We start from the raw sequence: 23,578 nt of genomic DNA, 5'->3' as shown, positions 1-23,578 counted from the left end.
AGAATTTCTCTGTCACAGCAGAAGATAGAAACACAAGAAGAAGCCTTGTAAATCATGATGAGGTTGCATGCATCACATATTTAGGATACGAACCTGGGAGTACAATAGATCCACTCACAATTATCTAGCTTACACCTATAATTACGTAGTTTGAAAAAAGACAAGGAGACTAAACCATAAGTGCGGTGGAAGTCTGGTGTTTGAAGTGCAAGAGCCATGGGCACGATAAAGACCAATGTCTGGTGTATGTGAATTATATTAAAAGAGGGGGGATGATTCCCTTGAAGACAGAAGCCCTAGTAGGGCCGAGTGTGGGGGTTGTGCTATGGTACGTTATTTGTCAAGTTGTTGGACAACATGTGAAGGATAATTGCCACTTACTTCAAAAGCTCGTCCAGAAACCCCAGTAATTTTTCTATAACCTCTGCAAATATGTGGGCCATGATGAGAACCATTGTTGAAGCTATGATCTGATGATGGAAAGGACACCTACATACCAAATGTAAGAAAAAACTTGGCCTCTAGGGTAGGGTGTTAGAGGAGCACACGGAGGTTATCAAGGTCAAGGGCGGGGCCGAGGAGCGTTACACAGCATTTTTTCACTGTCCCTGTACTCCCCATTCCTTGATCCTGGAGGACCTCTACAGTGAACCCCACATGCTTTACCTTCATGAAGAAACTCCCATTGTGTCCCTCTTCATGAGAAGATAAATTCCCTTTTGTACCATTTCCCCTGAAACTTCTGTTTTACCCAATTTACAAGACTGGCGCTAATGGCCTTTGTCTCCCCCGTGCCGATGTGGAGAGATTAGCACTAATCCCCACATTGATTGGAGTGCATGAGCTATGTTCCAGTCGTGCTGGTCCTGTTATGGAAAGATTTTTAAATTAGGAGCCAAAGCTTCTAACTCTAGAAGCTTCATAATGGAAGTCTGGTAAATGGTTTGGTCGGATGGGGTTGAGGATGATAGTTTGGGCTCCTTTCCCCTATAATGATGGAACTACCTCAAGGGATAAGACCTTCTCCCATGAGAGGAGGATCCATCTCCCATCCATTTTTCCTATATAAACCTCCCTTCTTCCCAAGCACAAGCTAGTTAGAGTGTTGATGTTAGTGTGCTTATGCTATTTTAGTTTGGAGTAGACAACAAGCTATTACTAGTTGTAGCTATCTAGTTGTGTGAGGGAGAAGTGTGATTTGGTTTGGAGTGAAGCCTAAAGGGAAGAACCTTAAAACTATTATTGACTGAGGCCATCATGGAATGCTAGAAGAAGTGTGTGGGAGCCTAGTCTTGTCAGAGGAGGACTGCAACATCAAGACGAATGGTTGTAATATCTCTTTGATATTAATATATGCAACTATCGATTGATTTCCTACATGTTTTGTAATATTACATATTCATGGCTTAATTTTTCTTGAATTGTTGAGTAGGTTTAATTTCAATTTGTCTATTATCATGTTTGTTGTTTGTTGTTGTTTACTTTTTTTGGGTGCTTGAAGAAGGAAGCGAGAGATAGCTGAAGCGAGCAAGCGAGGACATCATCAAGCAAGATAAGCGGACCAAGAGGTAGGCCCTCTTGATTGATTCTAACCTAAAGAAATCTTCCATTGAATGCATTTGTTGTGGCTAGATGCATTATCAGGCTAGAGGAATTTGTTTGTGTCCGCACTTATAGTTTTACTTCACCACAAATTGGCAACTCTACTAGAGAGATCCCAATCCTTTTATTTGTCTTGAATTTCATGATTTCGTGAGAAATTTTCTAGTTCCATGTTTTCCATTTGGTTCTATTTCTTTTCTTCTGCTTACTGGTCTGAGTATAAAATTCATAGTAGTAGATCTGGTCCCTGTTTAAAAGAAATATATATATTTTTCATTAGCTCCCTCAATCAGCGTGCTTAATTCACTAACATCTACGCCGATCAATGCGAGTTGATGAGAAATAGTCGCACCCACCAGCCTCTGGTGCTTGCTATCAGTTAGGAATTCACACCGATGCCTGTAAGTGGAGATTAGGGGTTGACCCCAATCATAGCCAGTGTGTTCTGCTCTTGTGGTTTTGACCCCGTAAGCCTTTTGGATTGTTTTCTCCCTAATTAGAAAGCTACTTTTCATTTGGTTTTGTTTTCTTATTGGCTCATCATCTTTCTGCTTGATTGATTGAGTCATTGAGTGGCCAGTGACATTAAGGCATCTAGTTGGTCATCCATTTAGCAGTTTTTGAACTCATTAAGTCAGGTTGTAGGTGTGCTTACTCTTTGCATTTTGTTTTTGGTCCTTTTTACGACTTTGGCCTCCTTTTTCACAAGTTCAAAAAGTTTTCATTTGCTTGCCTAAATGTTTCTTTTCCAGCATGGATTACGTTGCTCGTCTTGTGTTTGGTAAAGTCAGTGTTTCATTGATCTGAATGAACTTATCTTTTCATGTTTTCATCTGCTTGGAGAGTTCATTGCCTCGATTTTTTTTTTCATTGAAATATTATATGCGAAAAGTTTGTTTCGTTGTTTCATGAAAAAGTATGAAATTCTAGATTGTTGCATCATTGTGCTATGATAATTTGTATCATTAAAAGACTAGAATCATATCATCATTTGAAAAAGGAAAAGATTTTTTTTCTTTTGAAAGGACTAATAGATAAGTTCTTGTCACGAAATTACGAATTGGAATGAATTTTTCATTAGTTTATTTTTTGAAAAAGTAAGGTAGTGAAAGATCATATCGTTTTCAGTTCCTTGATTGTTTGCATTTGATTGAGTAGTTTCTACCCTCTCTAGTGTAGGAATTTCATCGAATTGAAAGGGTCTTGTCTCATTTATTTGCATTTAAGGTTTTTCGAGTAGCATCGCTAAGACCTGAAAACTGAAACATAACCCAAGATCAACTTTAAAATGAATTCAATTAACCTAAGGTGCATTTGACATTAACAATCATATCTAGAAGGTCTAGGCTAGAGATGTGTTCTGACATCTTTAAACCTAGCAGTTGTCGTTAGCTTTGGCATTAGACAACACTAGTATGGATTTGTGCTCCCCATACCATTGAGTATATAACGGGAGACCCCATTCGGCTGCAATCATTTTATCCTTAGGAAGCCAAGTCGGCCTCCTTGCAAATGTGATACACCAAACACATCATTTGAGGAGATTACATGCTCGTACTTCTTGGTTCGCCAGGAGTGTATTTCACGGTTTCCTAGTAATCATGTTTACCTAGATCATCCAGAGTAGTCATTTGATCTTTTTGACTCATTACACTTAAAATATCATTCGAGCACTTGTCCTTTTGAGCTCATTTCCAATCGAAAGCGATAGAGTCATCTTTGTTTCTTTCTCAACCCTTAAAAAATGAAAGAGCATCAGTCCTTTATGCCTCTTAATAATTGATTACCCACGATCCAAAACACCCTGTTAGTCTTTTTCTGAGACCAAATCATGAGTTTCCTTAAAAGAAAATTTTAAAGACTTGAAGTTAATTGTTCTGTAGACTAAGAAAAGGTCATCATGGGTGAATCATCTGGTTCACCCAATTCCTCTTCCTCTCCTCCGTCTGAAATATTGTCTGAGGAGCTGTTTCCTGAGTTACCAAAGTCACTCCAGTATCAATATGTTGAAATCACAATTGTTTTTAGTGTTCAACCATTGTCATCTCATCCTCTGACTACTTTCAATATTGGGTCATCTGCTGATGTTGGCCCAGAATCTCCAGAAAACCCTATTTGAACTCCAGAGAACTCGTCTACCAATGACGGTTAGCTTGGACTAGTTATCTAACCTTCGAACCCTCCGTTTGACCTTGTTGTGATATCACCGCAACGTCCTTAGATTCCATATGACCAGTGGAGTGTTCCTTTGGAACTATCCCCTCATACGCGTTCGACCATTCGTCGTCATTTGTTTTTAGACATGGAACCTGAAGGCAATGCTTCAGTCACATCTTTGGATGAGTCTGAAGTTTATACTCCACACACTATTGAGGGGGAGGAATTGCAATTGTAGTTTTCTCCCAAGGGTTTCCCTTTTTTCAAAAGGTATTCCTACCAATTTGCCACCCAACTATGTGTCTTTGGCACAATTGGTTTCAGGTACACTTAGTGCCTCATCACTTTACCATAATCTTATTTGGGCATCAGGCGCCAAGCCTACTTTGGGTTCATTCGTTACAAACATGACTTCCCAACAGGTTGTTACTTCAGTCCCGATGCAACCTATTGTTCCAAATACTCTTGTATCGTCAATCCTAGTTACCCGTCAGGCACAACCGGTAGTTTCAAAGATTGTCTTTGTCATTTCCTCCGTCCTGCTAGTTAGTGGCTAGATTGTGCCACCGCCCGGGGGGGAAAACCTGAATGTTTCTATGGTGTCAGTTGCCACTAATATGAGTGGCTCACAATCTCACATGCTTGGTATAAACCAACCTTCTGCTGGTATTATTTATAACCCTGTTGATACTACTGGATCAAGCAATATCTAGTATAACCAGGTTTAGAATCCCATTGGTCCATCTGGGTTGAGCAATGAGTCAGTATCAATAGCCCTATGGGGCTCAAGTCTAATAGAAAAATCCTTATGTTCCATATGGTTCTCAAGGAATGGTTAATCAAGCTTACACCCTCCAATCTGGGCAGTACATCTAGCTTGGCTATGGCTAGATTCAGTTCGGCAATTTCTCGGGCATTGTTCAAGTACCCTTGCAATAACAAGGAAAACCTCTACAACAGCAATAGTAGCCTTTGTTATCGCAATGGCAACCTTTGTTGCAGCAAGGGCTCTCTACACAACAACAAGGGAAAATTATCCCGTAGCAAGTTCAACTGGATCGATCGCAAGGTCAATCCTTACAATAGTTGTAGCAAGATGCGCAACAGCATATGCAATATTCTCTAGACACCTCTCAACCCATGCCCTTGTAGGGCCAACCTCTGTAGCCCCAGGGACAATTTTTTCAACTGCAAGGTCAACCCATGCAACACCAAAATCAACCAGGGTAGCAGCAACCTTTGTACACATATCAACAAGGTCAACCCTTGAAAGGGTAGGGTCAGGGTCAAGTCTTGCAGTAGCAGGCTCAAAATCCTCATGTCCTAGGTCAGCACAATCTTGTTGGCGAAGGGCATCACGTAAAAAATCCCTATATCCAAGGGAAATAGGTGTATCAACCTTATTCCCAAGGACTACGGGTCTAGAACCCTCTTGTTCAGGGACAATAGGTTCATTAGCCGTATGTTCAATGAAAACAGGTCCCATACCCATATTTCCAAGGTCAATAGGCTCAACAACCTTTTAACCCATACATTGCTTATCAGCAACCTATGGCTGGATATTTCCAAGGTATTCAAGGTCAAAATCCTCCCTATGGTCAAGGTAATCTGCAATGGGGGTAGCCTCAGATGCCATATGGCCAAAATCCCCCACTATGGGTCCAAAATCCTTACCAGCAAGGATGGGCTCCTCCTTATGGGCATGCTTATCAATGTCCCATGCCTTTTAACACTGAATTACCTTTCTTAACTACACTTGAGTTGCTAGATGTATAGCGCCTTATGAATGATATGATCCTTCATTCATTGTACTGGCCGCTGGTGCCATCTAAGATACCAAGTGATTGCCCAAAGTTTGATGGGAAAGATAAAGAAGATCCTCGGGCCCATGTGATGACATATCACCTCTGGTGCTCATCAAACTCATACGTGGACAATTCCATTCATCTCCGTCTTTTCAAACAAACCCTCATGGGTGCTGCAGCAAATTCAAGCTACCTCAAAGTACTTACTATGACTTTAACTCTTTAGCCATGGATTTCCTCATACATTTTCAGCTGTCGGTTTGCTATGAAACTGGAACCTATTTGCTCACATCACTTAAGCAAGATACTGTGACACACATCTCTAATCACATCCATGAATGGAGATGTAGATGTCGCCTGATAAAATTCAATATTTATGATTAATTGCTCACTGAATGGTTTACCAAATCATTCATAGCCCTAATTTCTCATGATATAGCTATGGGTGGATGCGTCACTGAAGAGTAGGCCATCGCTCGTGCCTAGTACTTGGATCTAGTTTACTCTTAGTCTGGCACTTTGTACGAGTTATTACCTAATGCTCCACGACCATCATCCGATCCCATAGCATCAAAGTCAACAGTTGTTCCTCCCGTTGATGGAGTTATTGGTTCAGTATCCCAAACCCCTGCTAAAACTTCTTCCAAATATAAGTTGGTCTCAAATACTCTTCCTAATAGTTCATCTCAGCATCCACCTAACCCTGGTAAAACCTTAAAGGTCCACATTTTCCAGTCTACCGCAGCAGATAAATACTCGAAAGGAAAGAAGAAAGGCAAAGGAAAAGCTAAAGCCGATGCCCCGAAAAAGGGTCCTCCCAAATCGTCTATTGGCGAATCTTTGCAACAGAAACCTAAGTATCCCTGCCTAATTTGCGAGGAAGATCACTACACTAAGGATTGTCCTCGGCAATCCAAAATTAGTCTCCTACTCAAAGGGACCCCTGCTATCCTCAAAGAATCGTTTCCATCTCAACAGACCCAAAATGGTAGACCAACCCCAATCTGTTTCCTCCAAATCTCAACTGTTCATGATGAGCACGCCTATTAATATGGCTACTAGATCGAAATACTATCAAACTCCTCCTTCGGTAGCTAGGAAAGAGAAAGAAGTTGCACCTTCTTCTTCTACCCCGAGTTCTGGCCCTCTGCTGTTATAGACATTTTTGTGCCTTACATAATTGAGCATGAAATGTCCATAATCTAAGGGATCCAAAGTCCCTAAACATGTTGTTCCTACCCCTAGAGGAACAAGGCTAACAAACCACAACAATTCACAGAAGTTCTCCACCAGAAACTGCTAAAAAACAAGTCAATTCAGGATCAATTCAGTGGCTCCACTAGCTGTCTGCGCTGAATGTCAAAGCCAACACTGGCTACCTGCACTGCAACGTAGGTAGAAGCACTACCTGGGTGCGCTGAGCGAGAGTTGACAAATGGCAAGTTCATTGCAAGAGGTGTCAAGACCCAGGAAGCTTCCAGAATCTTCCTCAATGACACTTGCCTCAGTGAATTCGACTGGTGATGAGTAAGAGGTTCCTGATCTCCAAGTGGAAGAAAGAACCTCCAAGTGGAATCAAGAACTGACAGAGGGAAAGGACACTAGTCAAATCTCAAGCTGACTCATCCTCTCTCCAAACATCTATATATGGATCTCTCCTCCATGAGATCTAAAGGCTGGAATTTTGTTATTGCAAAAGAATTGTTGTTGGTTTGAGATTGGAATCATTGGGTGCTTAATGCTTTGAAGGGGGTGAAGATAGGAATTCCATTTGCTGGGAAGGAGATGCTGGATTGGAGCCCTCTGGGTTGTATCTCTTCCTGAACCTTGTTATTCATCAATAAAGCTATCTTGGTTTCTCCTATATACTGATGTATCTTTGATGTATGATTGCATTAGTATGTTTAGTTTACTTCTAATCCTGAACTAGTTATGAATATGAATCCATATCTTGTGTAGTGTTCTCTTCTTGTGATCTTGCAGAAACCTCTTGAAGCTAGGCGAGCGAGAAGGCAAGTAGCTGTGAAATCTCAAAGAGAAGAGAAACTGGATCGAGGGACAAACGGAAGACACCGATTAGTCCATCCATCTCTCTTCATTCTTAATTCATAAAGGAAGAATACTAGAATAGCTATCTCCGTTTGTTGCTAAGGCACTGTCACACCTTAGGTGGATAGGATCGTCCTGCATAGGCATTTTTCCCCACAACAAATTGGCGACTCCGATGGGGAGATCTGTTTAGTCATTTTATTTGTGTCTCTATCATTGTTTGTTTCATAGACTCAACAACAACAATCGAACTGCATCTGCTATTCTCAGATGCAAAGTAGACAACTGCTGCTTTGATCCAATCACTGGATTTGTCTATGATCTGAACAATGGACTCACAAATGATTTGATGATCCTTTGTGATAGATCTTAGCCCTCCCTCAAAGCATCCCTTTGATTATACCTTGCTTGTTGCTTTTATTTGGCCTGAAACCATAGATTAAATAGCAAACTGTGACCCAGAACCCAGTGAGAAACTCTCGTTTCTCCTTCAGCGCAGACCCTTTGAAGAGGTTCTGCATTTCAACGCAGGTCCCGTGAAGGCTACCTGCGCTGAATGTCAAAACCCCTGTGTTGAGGGTGCGCTGATCCAGTTAGGCCTTGTGCAGCTGGGGTTCTCTGCTCTGTTTTGCCTTGTTTTGATCTCTGATTTTTGCAGCCTGTAACCAGCATAGGTACCAATCTGATAACTCCTTTTCTCTGCTTAAATTCTGCCTCCTTTTGTACAAAAAGACTGTGAGTGTTTTTATGTGTTTGTGGCATCATTTACAGTCTTCCTTTGCAAGAGTGGAATAGTCATCCTGTAGCCCTTGATTCAGATCTGTTGATTGTGATCTTAGGAGAGAGTTCATTGGTTGTTTACAGTTGATTATACATTTACTTTTGCTTTTGGTTTGAGTTTGTCTCTTTTAAGTGTCGAAACAAGTATTCATTTCGGAAATCGTTAAGTGTTGTAATCTCTTCTACCCTCTCTGATTTCGAAAAAGTAAGCTTGTTTGTATTTGTCATTTAAAAGCAAATTCAAAGTTGTACAAAAAGCTTTCTTTGTAGGCATCAATACTAAGAAAGCGGAAAACAAACACCTGCATTGTGCATTTGCATCTTGATAGTTTGCATGTTTGATTTAGGAAAAGTGCATTAGAGTGTGCTGATTGCTCTTTGAGAAAAGATGGTGTCTTTCTTTTCCCTTTGTAGCTATGATTTTCATAAGTTGAAAAGATATAAAGCTTGCTTATCATCTTTAGACTGCATTTAGGAATTGTATCATACATCTCATGGTGAACATCAAAAGGCAATCTTCTAAAAAGATCAACCTAAAATAAATTGAATTAACTTAACAACGCTTTGCAACATAACGCACAACATAGAGGTCTAGGCTAGAGACGTGTTCGGGCGTCGTAAAGCCTGGTGACTGTTGATCTTGTTGATGGTGGGTGATTCCTCCTGAGGGACGATAGCGCCAGTACGGATTGTGCTCCCACGTACCGTCGCGTATATATTGGGAGACCCCTATAGGCATAAAACCTTTATCCTTAGGAAGCTGTGTCGGCCGCCCTATTGATCGCAATGCATTGAACACAGCATTCAGGAAGATCGACTGCCCGTACCCTAAAAAGTATTCTGCGGTTTTGCGAAAAGTTTGGCACACCCTCTACCTAGAACTCCAGAGAAGTTCCTTTTGGCCTTTTTCAGACTCTATAACAGAAAAAGTCCATCCGAGCATTTGTCACTTCGGGCTCGTTAAAACATCGAAGGAGACTAGAGTCATCTTTAGCTTTTTCTTGACTCTTTAAAAGTGAAAAAGAAAGTTGTGTCTAAAAGCGTCTAAAAAATTCATTTAATTCGGAAACACATTTTCCCCTTTTGTATTTTGGTTGATCGAGTAATCCGTAATCGTGGAAGAAAGTCAATTGAAACCCCGTCGTTCACGGAGGCTTACGAGTCAACCGTCTTTGTCTCCAGAATCGAAAACAGTACGGACAAAGCGAACTCGTTTAACCGGTTCCAAATCTCCTCTTAAAGTTAGAACAAGTGTTCTGACGACATTGGAGGTTCTGGTTACTCCAAACATTTCTGGAAACCCTGCCTCTATAGAAGAAGTTCAACAGCCACAGAGGGACAGTAACATTGATCCTAGTCTGAGAGCAAATACTTGCGTTACTGAACCAATTCCATCTGTGACCGGTTCAGAGAGTCTTGCTCCTCAAACAACTGTCGCTGTCGATTCAACCCCTTCTTCGGCACCAGAAATATTTTACGGACCTGACGGTCTTCCTCTTCCATCTGGTTTGATTGCGATAGAGGAAATTGTAGAAGATCCGCAAGCAAGTACTCCAACACATTTTGGAGTAGGGGTCACTCTATTTCCTTCTACATCAGAAGTTAGTCTATCACTAGTGGAAGTTCCTGTAGAATCACTAGGTAATCTCTTGGATAGACTCAAAATGTCTGAACAACCGTCAACATCTAGGACTGTGTCAAATGACATAGCGACAACAGAGCTCCCTGCTGTCACTCCGACAATGTTTGCCGGCACACCATCTGTCCCGACTAGCTCACAACCGCTAGAAGGAGTCCACCCAGGGACTATTTCAACAGTGTGGTCTGTTCCAGTTTGTTCCTCCGGAATAATATCCGGCAACTCTTATGTTGAAACTCGCCAGATTGATCCATTTGGAGGTCAATTTGGGCAATCCAGTCCCCAAGGACAAACAATCCCCTTGAGTTCCAGATTGCTACCGTATGGGGGGCAGTATGCCCTTTCATTAACCCCTCCAGGAGGGTATCCATACGGGAGTTCACAATAGTATTCAGGTTATACTGGAGTTACATCAAGTGGTTGGGTACCTATGCTATCCCAACAACCAAGGGTTGTGTATTCTATGCAACAATGTGTACCTATGTCGAACATCCCGACCACACCGGCTATTGTGACAGTGTCGCAAGTTCAAACGTTGCCTGTTGTATGTCAACCTCAGATTTCTCAAGTTGTAATGCAACAACCCCTTGACTTTGTGACTCAACCACAATCGGCTACTGGTGGGGCAACACAGGTCCAAACGGGTACAATTACCCCACACCTTGGTCCAACGGTTAGTATAGCACAACAGAACATGGCTTCGCAACTGTGGCTGGTGCAATATCAACAACCACAATTCCAACAAGTATACCAAGGTTCTGAGCAGTAGATCTTTGCGAACAGTGGACAACCGTACATTCAAAACGGTCAAAATCAACCACTTTACAGTGGTCAAGTCCACCAACCGTATCAGTCATACCAACATCAATTGCATTATGCTGGTATGCAAAGGCCAACTGCTCAGGCAATTCCATCGTACCCTGGGTATGCTTCCCCTAACCTAAATCAACAGTTACCATTCGTGGCGACTTTAGAGTTACCCGATTTACACCGGTTAACAAATGATCCAATTGCTTATGCCCCTTGGTGGCCAGCGATTCCTCACAAACGTCCATCAGATATTCCTAAATTTAATGTAAATACGGGTGAAGATCCATCGAATCATGTGATGACATTTCATCTGTGGTGTTCATCAAACACCCTAAACGATGATTCGATTAGGCTTCACCTTTTCAGAGGACGTTAACTGGTCCAGCGGCAAAATGGTATATTGAATTGCCTAGAGCTTCGTTCAACAACTTCAGTACCTTAGCCAAGACTTTCTTAACCCATTTTCAATTACCGATAAGGTATGAAATGGGAACGAAACTCCTAACCAACTTCAAACAGACAACGGCCACTCACATATCTGATCATATACATGAGTGGCGACGTCGTCGTAGGATGGTAAAAACGTACGTTCCCGATCAGCTATTAGCTGAATGGTTTATCAAATCCTTACTTCCTACAATCACGGAAGATGTGGCAAAGGGGGGAGTCGTAACGGAAGAGCAAGTCATCGCTCGTGCGCAATATCTGGACTTGGTCTATACTCAGTTTGGCACGCTCTACGACAAAATACCTGACGCCCCTAGACCAGAATTCTCAATTCCTCCTCCTCCTAAATCAAACAATGACTCTCATGCCATCGATGGCGTGATTGGCACGACAGACACGAAATCGAAAAAGGCTACATCTAAAAGGGCCCGTAAGATTTCCAGTCAAAATGCAAATGAGGAACTTCTTGCCTCGGAAGTAAATGCCGCGTCGATCGACAAGGGCAAACAACTGAAGCAACAAGGGGGCAAGAAGAAAAAGAAAGGGAGAAAAAGGAAACCCCCTGCGGGGTGTCATATATGCGATGAGGATCATTGGACGAGAGATTGTCCACATATAGCTGAAGTTAAGAAACTCTTTAAGAGTTCAAAAACCTCAGCAGTATTGACTGATCCGTTTCCAAGCCCGGGTACCAAACTGGTTGCTAATCAAAATGCTTCTCGATCCCAAGTGCTTATGTTGTCTATCTCAAAGCAGCAAAATGATGCTTTGGCAAGGAATAAAGATTACGGGAATCCACAGGTGTCGAATAACAAGGCTAATGAACAACCTAGTAGTTCGACAACAACTTTGACCAAAGTTGTGCCACCCACCATTCCTGAACAAATGATAAAGTCGCCAAAGGGAGTAGTGCACAAGTCGACATTTAATCCTCGTGCAAAAATAGCCCAGAATTATAATATAATAGAGGACCTGGCCCAATCACCGTCTGCTATTTCGACGCTTGAGGTACCGCAAAATTGCCTCTCCCAAGAGCAAGCTTTATTATCAGCAATAGGTGAAATTGACCCAATGGACTCCAATCTTGTGGCCTTTGATCATAAAGGATATGACCCTCAGTTACCAGCTCAACTAGCTTTCCTTATTCAAGTGAAAGCCCTCAACAAAACTGTTCATCGAACAATTATTGATGAGGGGGCATCTACGTGTATTATGTCGATGAGTTGCTAGAAGAATTTAGGCTCACCACCCTTTTCGAGATCGTCAACGACATTAAAAGCATTTGATGGACGATCATACACTCCATACGGGATTTTAAATAACTTGCAAGTTGAACTAGGGGGAAAAACAGTAGGAATTGATGTTGAAGTAATTGGTGGAAACCTTGATTACAACATCCTACTAGGAAGGCCCTGGATATATGCCATGGCCGCAGTTGTGTCGACCTACTCCAGGAAGATTGCATTTCCCTTTCAAGGAGGAATTATAGTCGTCGAGCAACCAACTTTCCTCCCCGACAGTTCGCAAGTTACGGGAAGCATTCCAATGATCCATGGAAGCAATCATTCGCTTCAAAATATTGGAGTAGGTCTCCTAAAAGACCCTGCCTTAATGGGTACTTTTTCCCTACCGCCTGCAAGTAATTTGGCGGAAGTGGCCACAGTGGAAACCTACAATATGAAATCTTCTATATCTAATGGATTCAGAAGATTCCTAAACATTTTGTCAGCGTGGATCATCACCCTAATAGAAATACTGTAAACACAGTGGGCACCGAGGACGGTTCTAATCTCGTGTCAACCTCGTTAAAAAATGAAACAAGGAGTCATGAGGATAGTTCATTTACTGTGTCAACCTCATTAAAAAATGAAACAATCTCCTTTCCAAATCTCAAAGGTAAACCTTCATTCCAACCACCAAGTTGAATGCAATGAAGCTTGGGGGGCATGCACCTCGATTTGCGTTGTTATGCTGGGGGCATGCAAACTTATCATCGAGCAGTTTTAGCACACAGTTCATGGTCGTTAAAAAATAAACATAAGATCGAGCAGTTTTAGCACACAGTTCATGCTCGTTAAAAAATAAATGCAAGATTCGAGTAGTTTTAGCACACAGTTCATGCTCATTAAAAAATAAACGCAAGATCTGAGCAGTTTTAGCGCATAGTTCATGCTCGTTAAAAAATAAACATAAGATCGAGCAAATGTTTCCACCCGCGTTTAAGCTCGTTAAAAAATGAACTATCCCAGTAAATAACCACTGCGAATGTAACATCATCAGCCATTAAAGCCTTGGTCGTGTTTGCACCGTCACCTCCACTTTTCCATTGGCCGATCATTCACCTCCATATGATTGTTTACCCATTTTGAGGAACAGTTGCGAAGAGTGATTTCACTAGCCATCCTTGTGACACTGCCGTGATTGGAAAATTCCAACCTGTACCTGGAATTAGCTGCTAACCTGTTTCATCACTCGTTCCTCAAAAGACGAGTCTTCTTTAAGCTCTTTTCATCTGACTCGTAAAATATGAAAAGATTGCCGAGTTTTGGCCTTCCAGCTCGTTAAAGCGACCGGAAGTGCTATCCCTCCTCTAGATTTTAATCTTTTTGGACCTGAGGGATTATTGCACAAAAAGATCGAGCGCTTGTTTTATTCGGCTCGTTAAAACTATCGAAAACTCATCCCTTCTGTATTGTTTTATACTTTTTCGGACCTAAGAGATTAGATGACGAAAAAGGACTTTTGGAGTTAACTTTATGTACCTTTTCAGACTCTCTAAAAATGAAAAGGACCGAGTTATCTTTGTCGTTAGACTCGTTAAAATCATTAAATAGTGACAAACTTGTCTTTAGACGAGAACGAGTTTCACTATCGCTAGGCTCGTTAAAACATAGCGATGGGCTTGCCCGAAGGGCAGGTTATAGAACAAGCATATGTTATCCTCCTCAAGCTTGACAAAAATAAAGAGGTACTGGTCAGCAATGACTGGGGAAAAATTGGGAGAAACTCAAGAAAACTTTGATGGTAGCAAGTCGCTCTTGAGCATGACACTTTTCCTCCGTACCACAATCGGGTTGGGTTGTTTCATTCACCGGTCACATCACCATGGTCTCGCCATACCATCCATATTTGGGGTAATGCTACCGATCCATCGCATCAGTGTCGCCAAATTTTCAAGAGAAGTCGTTCAGAAAAGTCAACCGTGTCCCATCCACTGCTGTACATTATCCTTCATCCTTTCATGACCGCCACCCTGAATCATATGTCACAAATCGTTTTCACCTCCATCAAAATCATTAGCTCCATTCTGTGTCATTGATGTGGGATTCATTAAGGCCCTCCTTTGATGGATCGCTTCTTGTCGACATCAGCTCATTATCCAAGAAGTTGATCTAGGAACAACCCCTTCAGTACTTTGAAGCTTGCATGCCTCAATGGCAAGTTTCTCACTTCCGGCGACAGGTATACATCAATGACCTTCGATCAAAAGATTTTGCGTGGTGTTCGACGCCAAGTCCTTTATTCACACCACGTGAATTGTACCGTAGTACCTTGAGGGTCATTATCATTATTGGTGATTCCTCTTGCGCTTGTTAATGGTTTACCTCATTGACCGGTAATCAAGCGATGTCTTTCCATGTTCGACTTCAGAACATTTCTCACATGGATCGACTTGTACTTAGAGTGAAGATCGAACGAGTTTGAAGACCCCGGATCTAGTTTCATCCATCCAGGCTGCGATATATATTCAGAAAAGATAAATACATTGACATGTACATCATTGCAGCAGATAATCATCCTACCCAAAGGATGATAATTTCATCAAGATTATTAGTCTACCACCAGACGATTGTCTGTTCTATGTACAGAAAAATGAATTTATAAAGCTGAGCATGGGAATGCCCGCCTCAGCTAGATCATGAAAGCAGTATGAAAAATTATGTATTGTATTGTATCTTATTACAGGTCTCCTCCCAGCATTGGATGAACTTCGGATCCTCCTGATAAAGCATTTCACCCGATAAACGGCCTCATACTTTAGGGGGCAACTGTTATAGACATTTTTGTGCCTTACAACATTGAGCATGAAATGTCCATAATCTAAGGGATCCAAAGTCCCTAAACATGTTGTTCCTACCCCTAGAGGAACAAGGCTAACAAACCATAGCAATTCACAGAAGTTCTCCACCAGAAACTGCTCAAAAACAAGTCAATTCAGGATCAATTCAGTGGCTCCACTAGCTGTCTGCGCTGAATGTCAAAGCCAACACTGGCTACCTAGACTGCAACGCGGGTAGAAGCACTACCAGGGTGCGCTGAGCGAGAGTTGACAAATGGAAAGTTCATTCCAAGAGGTGTCAAGACCCAGGAAGCTTCCAGAATCTTCCTCAATGACACTTGCTTCAGTGAATTCGACTAGTGATGAGTAAGAGGTTCCTAATCTCCAAGTGGAAGCAAGAACCTCCAAGTGGAATCAAGAACGGATAGAGGGAGAGGACACTAGTCAGATCTCAAGCTGACTCATCCTCTCTCCAAACATCTATATATGGATCTCTCCTCCATGAGATCTAAAGGCTGGAATTTTGTTATTGCAAAAGAATTGTTGTTGGTTTGAGATTGGAATCATTGGGTGCTTAATGTTTTGAAGGGAGTGAAGATAGGAATTCCATTTGCTCGGAAGGAGATGCTAGATTGGAGCCCTCTGGGTTGTATCTCTTCCTGAACCTTGTTATTCATCAATAAAGCTATCTTGGTTTCTCCTATATACTGATGTATCTTTGATGTATGATTGCATTAGTATGTTTAGTTTACTTCTAATCCTGAACTAGTTATGAATATGAATCCATGTCTTGTGTAGTGTTCTCTTCTTGTGATCTTGCAGAAACCTCTTGAAGCTGGGCGAGCGAGAAGGCAAGTAGCTGAGAACTCTCAAAGAGAAGAGAAACTGGATCGAGGGACAAACGGAAGACACCGGTTAGTCCATCCATCTCTCTTCATTCTTAATTCATAAAGGAAGAATACTATAATAGCTGTCTCTGTTTGTTGCTAAGGCACTGTCACACCTTAGGTGGATATGATCGTCCTGCATAGGAATTTTTCCCCACAACATCTGCATATTGAGTGCCCTAACCCTAATTCTTCCATGCAGCCACCCTCTCGATGTGTACTGCGAAAACCATCGTATAATCCCAATGCCCTAGTTGCTCGACACTACAATATTATTGAGGATCTAGCTCAGGCTTTGTCATCCATGTCGGCTCTCAAGGTACTCTAAAGCTGCCCATTGCAGTGGAAATCTTTGCTGTCAGGTATAGGGGGCATCGATCCCACTAATTCTAATTTGATATGTATTGATCTAGAGAACCATATTCCATGGCTCCCTCATCAAATTTCCTTTCTTATTTAGGTAATCATCAATGAGAAGACCATCCAACGAACTATCATCGATAAAGGTGGTTCCACTTGCATCATGTCAACCTTATGTTGGAAGGCTATTGGTTCCCCTGCACTAAACCAATATCTAATCACTTTGGAAGCTTTCAATGGTTATGATTCGCGACCCTTCGATGTCTTACCTAATCTTGCCATCACCCTGGAAGGTAAGACAGTGCAAGTCAAAGTAGAAATTGTTGCGCCAATCTCAATTATAATCTTCTACTTGGCCAAAGTTGGACCCATGCGATGCATTCTGTGGCCTCCTCTATATTTCACGTGATCTATTTTCCCCATCAAGGGAATATTATCACCATCGACCAGCTGTCTTTCTTTGCCTCTTCCTCCTCGAATGGCTATGTTCTATACGTCAAGAACTCTGGTGCTCCCTATAAGAGTGTGGGGGCAAGTTTCTTCAAAGATTCTACCTTAATGGGAATTTTTCCACTCCCACCTCCTCATGTTGCCTCTGTCAACATGATCTTCATCAAATCTGATCCTTGGGTCATACCTGCACCGGATCTTGTTGATACCTGGGGCAAGGTTATGCCACTTAGTCCCACCAAATTCAATTACATCGAAATTGTTTCAGCTTCAAACTCAGCATCCTCTAATTCTCATATGTCAAAGACCTCCCTCGATACGTACTCTCAATCCCCTTGGCTTCATAATTTGTAATCGTTAGATCCCTTAGCTGAGACCTTGTTTGCTAATGAAGGTATCATGGAAATCATGTCTCTCGAGGAACCACCATGGATTGATACTCATCGTCGATCCTCATTCCTACCTCGCCTGGCGGTCAAGTTTACCACTTTCGAAGAGTCCTCTTCTCCATTTCCCCCACTGATTTTTACTCATGAAGTATGGTCGGAAGGAAATATGGGTAATATTACCCAAACGATGCCAATTGACATTTCTATGAAACCTGGTATCTTTGAACACGTTCATATTGGGGTATCTTGTTCTCTAGATGAGATCAAGACATATGCTCGTCTATTTCAAGAATTTTGTGATGTGTTTGCATGGTCTTACGAAGAAATTCCTGGAAATGATCCTAGCATTGTGGTGCACAAAATACCAACTTATCCACACACAAAGCCCGTTCGCCAACGGCTTCGCTCGGTGCACCCTAGGAAGGATACCACTATTAAGGGTGAAGTTGAAAAGCTTCTCAAAGCTGGGTTCATCTATCCCATCCCCCTTACAGTCTGGGTGTCCAATATTGTCCTGGTGACTAAAAAATAGGGCATGATCCGCGTTTATGTGGATTATCCTGATCTCAATCATGCATGTCTTAAAGACAACTATCCTACTCCCTTCTTTGATCAAATCATTGATGAATGTGTCGAGAGCGAGATCTTTTCCTTTATGGATGGTTTTTTTGGTTATAACCAGATCAATATCACACCAATTGATCAAGAAAATACAACCTTTATCTGTCCATGGGGTACGTTTGCGTACAAGAAGCTCCCTTTCGGCCTTAAAAATGATGGAGCCACGTTTCAATGGGAAATGTCCTATGCATTTCATGATATTCGCAACATAGTCCAGCCTTGCTTGGATGACCTTCCTGCTCATTCTCATAAGCTCCAAGATCACCCAGACCATCTTCAATAGATTTTCTATGCTACAGACACTATAACATTCAGTTAAATCCGCACAAATGTGTTTTCTGTGTGGAATCAGGACGACTCTTCGGCTTCATCATTTCCAAGGACAGTATTTGCTTGGATCTGTTAAAAGTTGAGCCCATTGTAAATTTACCCCCTCCATCCTCACTACACCAACTCGAGAGCCTCCAAGGAAAGGCCAACTTTCTCCGTCGTTTTATACCCAACTATTCTGGAATAGACACATGATTTACCCAGTTGCTTAAACAAGGAACGCCCTTTGTATGGGATGAGGTGGCCTAAACATCCTTTGACAATATCAAGGTCATCCTCATAAATTATCCTTTGTTTCATCCACCGAACTATTATCGAGATTACTTCCTTTACCTAGCCATTTCCCCTAGCACCATTGCTATGCTCTTGGTCCAAGACGATGACGAAGGCAGTGAACATGTAATCTACTACCTTAGTCAGAATCTCTTCGACACTGAAACGCATTATGCACATGTCGAGAAGTTGGATTTGGCTTCCGTTCAGGTTGTTCAACACTTTCGGCACTATATCCTTTTCCATACGACTACAGATATTTCTGAATGCAACCCTATGACCTATATCTTGACTCGTCAGTTGCTAGGGGGCAAGTATTCTAAATGGATCGCCATCCTGCAAGAATTCAATTTGGTCTTCACTACAACCAAGTCTAAGAAGTCACTTGTTTTCACCGAATTGATTTGTGCCCTTCCCTCTAAGGCTCTCCCTACTGGTGTAGATGAACAACTTCCAAATGAGTACCTTTTCCTGATTACCATCCTTGATTCATGGTACGATGATATCATCGTGTATCTCCAAACATCCATGTGTCAGTCTGCATTGACCAAGGATGATTGCCAAAGGATTCGACATCACTCCCAACCCTACTGTATTATTGGAGATACTTTATACCATCTCGGTGTCTATTTAGTTCTTTGCCGATGCCTTGTGATCGAGGAAGCTGAATGATTTCTCAATGATTTCCACTCTGGGGCATGTGGTGGTCATATGTCTGGTTACACTACAACTCAAAAACTCCTTCACATTGGTTATTTCTGGTTGTCTTTCTTCAAGGAGTGCATTCTTTCTGTTCGTAAGTGCCACGAATGCCAAATTTACCAATGCAAGATGCATGCCCCACTCGCTCACCTACACCCCATTATTACCGTTTGTCCCTTTGCCAAATGGGGCATCGAGCATATGACATGTAACCCTCATTCAGCCAGGGGGCATGGCCATATTATTGTCGTTATGGATTATTTCACCAAATGGGCTAAAGCAATGCCTACATATTCTGCAGATGCTAAGACGACAGCTCAATTCCTTTTCAACCATGTTATCTCCAGGTTTGGCATACCCCAAGCCATTCTCACAGACCATGGCTCCCATTTCATAGATTACATGATGGTTGAGCTGACATCTGCATTAGGCTTGCGCCACGATGGCTCGACCCCATATTACCCTCAGGCCTGTGAACAAGGTCTTGGTCACAATGCTTCAGCATACTATTGGGATGTGCAAGTCAAATTGGCATCTCATGCTCTTTCAGCTCTGTGGGCCTACCGAAACTCAACCAAAAACGCAATTGGTTTCACACCATTCTAGCTGGTCTATGCTCTAGAAGCAACATTGCCAATCAAATGTGAGATTACTTCACTCAAGTTAGTTGTTGAACTCCTCCCTGAAACGCCACCTCAAGATGAACGCCTCTTATACATGGTAAATTTTAGGGGCGAATTATAGCCCAAAGGTGAAATTTGAGGGTTTTTACATTTTAAGAGGGCAAATTTTTTATTAAAAACCCTTTTCATATAGTTAGCCCCAATTTTATTTAAAAAATAATTAATTTTTTTTATTTTAGCCCAAAATAAAAAATGGGTAGATAAACTAACCGAACCTTCATTTGGCTCGATTCGCTAGTTTTGGGAAATCGTATTCCCTTAAAATCACCAAATTTTGATATTCCCCCTTGGTTTGGGAGATTAAAATTATTTAATACCTTACATTGGGTGCAATTTTTTTCAATATCATCGGCCAATACCACATGCCCAGAAACCATCCCTCATTTCATAATCAAAATATTTATAAATATTTTATTTGAATTTAATTTTATAACATTTTTTAATTAAATCTAAAAGCAAAAATATTATAAGTACTTTTAAGGTATATCTAAATCCCTTATCACATTCAAATATATGAGATATAAATAATAGTTATAAATTAAGATCCATTTTACCATATAAGTTAGTCTAATAATTTTGTAACCATATTTAAACTTTATTAATAAACACAAAAATTTAATACGTATAATATAACAATTTTTTTAACCATGGATATTCACCTCCACTTTACCATGGACATTATTAAGTTGTGAACATGCTTTGTTACAATACCATGGGCCAATACCATGACTTATCAATACCACATGCCCAAAAACCATCTCTCATTTTACAATCAAAATATTTTATAGTTTTTTTTAATTTAATGTTATTACATTTTTGGTATGGAAAAGATATTGTAATGTCATGTTATGTTATCTAAACATTATGACTCAATCAAATTAAAAAAATTGATTAATTAATTAATTAAAAATTAAAATATTTTGACTCAATGAAATTACATTAAAAAAATAAAATTAATAATTATAATAATTAATAATTAAACAAACCTAGATCCATTTTAACTTTGGATCTATCTAGAGATTTGATAATTAATAACCCTATGTTAAAACGAAAAGTATACATTATTATTTTATGTAAAAATTTTAGGTTATTATTTTTTTAATCAAATTTTGTTGAGTATAGATAAATTTGAAATAAAAATAAAAATAACTCTATGTAAAAATGAAAATTCTACATTATTATTTTTTATTATATCAAGAGATATTGTTTTGTCCATTACTGGTTTTTGAGCTCAAGGTTTATAAGAAAACATGGTATTCTTGTGGAATATAGTCTATTTAAAGGGGGGAATTATAGCATCCTAAATCCATCTTCTCATTCTCCCTCTTTCTCTCTCTCTCCCTCAGTTTTGATTCACATTTCGCATTAGCCTTAACTGTCGATCTCTCAAGATTTGTCGATCTCTCAAGCTTAGAGAGGGATGGATCTTGGCTCGTGTATATCTAAAGAGAGGTATGCTATGAATTATTAAATTAGTATACTTGGATTTGCAAAATGTAAGTTTTTTTTAACATAGGGATATCTTAAAGTAGTATACTTGGATTTGCAAAATGTAATATTTTTTTTTTACATAGGGATATGATTTACTTTTGATTATGGTGTTGCCTATTAAGTGCCCATATTCTGGTTTTCATGAGTTTTGATTATGGTTTTGATCATGTGCAACTTCTATGACCCTTTCCTATTAAGTGTCTACATTCTAGTTTTGATCAAGTGAAGCATCTATGACCCTTGTCTATTAAGTGCCCATATTCTAGCTATCATTTGGGAGGTTTTCTTTATTGCATCCAAGGATGTTGTCTTGTTCTGTGAAGTTACTAGTGGTTTTTGATCTCTAGGTTTATGTGAACCCATGGTATTTCCCATGATATTCATGTGGAATATAGTACTTTTAAACGGGGAATTAAACTAGCCTAGATCCATCTTCTCCCTCTTCCTCTTCCTATGTGTTGAAACCATCAGTTTTGATTCTCATTTCCCACTCACTAGGTTTTGATTCTCATAAACTAGCCTAGATCCATCTTCTCCCTCTTCCTCTGGGTATCCCTTGAAACCCTCGATTTCGATTCTCATTTCCCACTCACTAGGTTTTGATTCTCATTTCCCATTCACCTTAACTAAGGATGTATCTAGGTTGGTGTGTATCAAAAGAGAGGTATATTGTGAATTCTTAAAGTAGTATACTCTAATTTGCAAAATGTAAGGTTTTTTTACATAGGCATATAGTTTATTGGATTTTCAAAATGTAAGGTTTTTTTATATAGGGATATGGTTTACTTTTGATTATGTTTTTGATCAGGTGAAGCATCTATGACCCTTGCCTATTAAGTGCCCATATTCTACATATCACTTGGGAGGTTTGCATAGGTTGATCATGATTGTGAAATCCTGTTCCAAAAAAAAGACATCTGTCCATTTAATTAACATTTTTTTTTCATTTAAAATAAAAATAAAAATCAATAATATGAAAAATATCAATTATGGGGCTGAAAAAAGCTAGAAGCACTAGTAGTTGTTGGGAGATTTCAGGTTCTCTAATATCATGAGAAAAATGGTTTTTTTGTTGCTTTATATTTTATAGTTTGTGTACATTAAACTATGGTATATTAACAACTTAATCACTTTCTATCTTAATGGTTAATTTTTTTAAATTCATTTAAATTATAATTGATTAACTTGATATAAAAAATATTGATGAGACAATATTATATAAAGGGAAAGTGATTTGATAATTATAATTAGAAGTTGTCCAAATTTGTGAGTGAATGATTATCTTCACTTTGAATTTCTGAATTGAGATATAATTAAATTTGTAATGGTTTATTTTTATAATCATCACTCAAACATGATATTTTTGCACAAGGAGGTCACTCACAAAACATAATAAAAATATATATATATTATTTAATTCCAAAACTAAAGAGGTCATTTCAAGTTACAAGGGTTTTTCTAATATATATATATATATATATATATATATAGATATATATATATATTTATGAAAATTAACCATCATGCAATATAATATTATGTTGAATTCGTTAAATTAAAACATAAATTATTATTTTATATGTGTCCTTAGAGGTATCCTAAAGTGTTGTTAGATTCTAGCTAGTTTATTTTTTATCATGTTAAGGAAACAATTATAGTACCTAAGGTGACCATGTATATTCATTTTAAAATTTAAATATTTTGTAATAATTTTTTTCAATATAGACAATTTTAAAACTGAAATTCACTAAGCAAAATCATAACAACACTTATCTACTAAAATATACATTTAAAAAATAAATATTCAAAATTCAAAACTAAATCTCTCCTTAGTTTCAAATGTTATATAAAATCTTTTTTAATTAGTACATATTTAAAAACTAAATATTCAAAACTTATTTTTATTCACACCGAGCCAAGTTTTCCAATGATGGTCTAAAATCCAAAACCCTAGTAGAAAAAAAGATTCCTTGCCACATGATAGGCTTCTTTGCGCTCAGATTGCTGGGAGGATGATACTAAGATGTAAAAACTGGCAATTCA

The sequence above is a fragment of the Pinus tabuliformis genome, chromosome 4_2 (genome assembly GCF_031772625.1).
Source record: "Pinus tabuliformis cultivar Carrire ecotype Pingquan chromosome 4_2, CPIR1, whole genome shotgun sequence".
Classification (NCBI taxonomy): Eukaryota; Viridiplantae; Streptophyta; class Pinopsida; order Pinales; family Pinaceae; genus Pinus; species Pinus tabuliformis.
The sequence above is the reverse complement of the archived record's forward strand: the minus strand, read 5'-3'. Positions refer to the sequence as shown.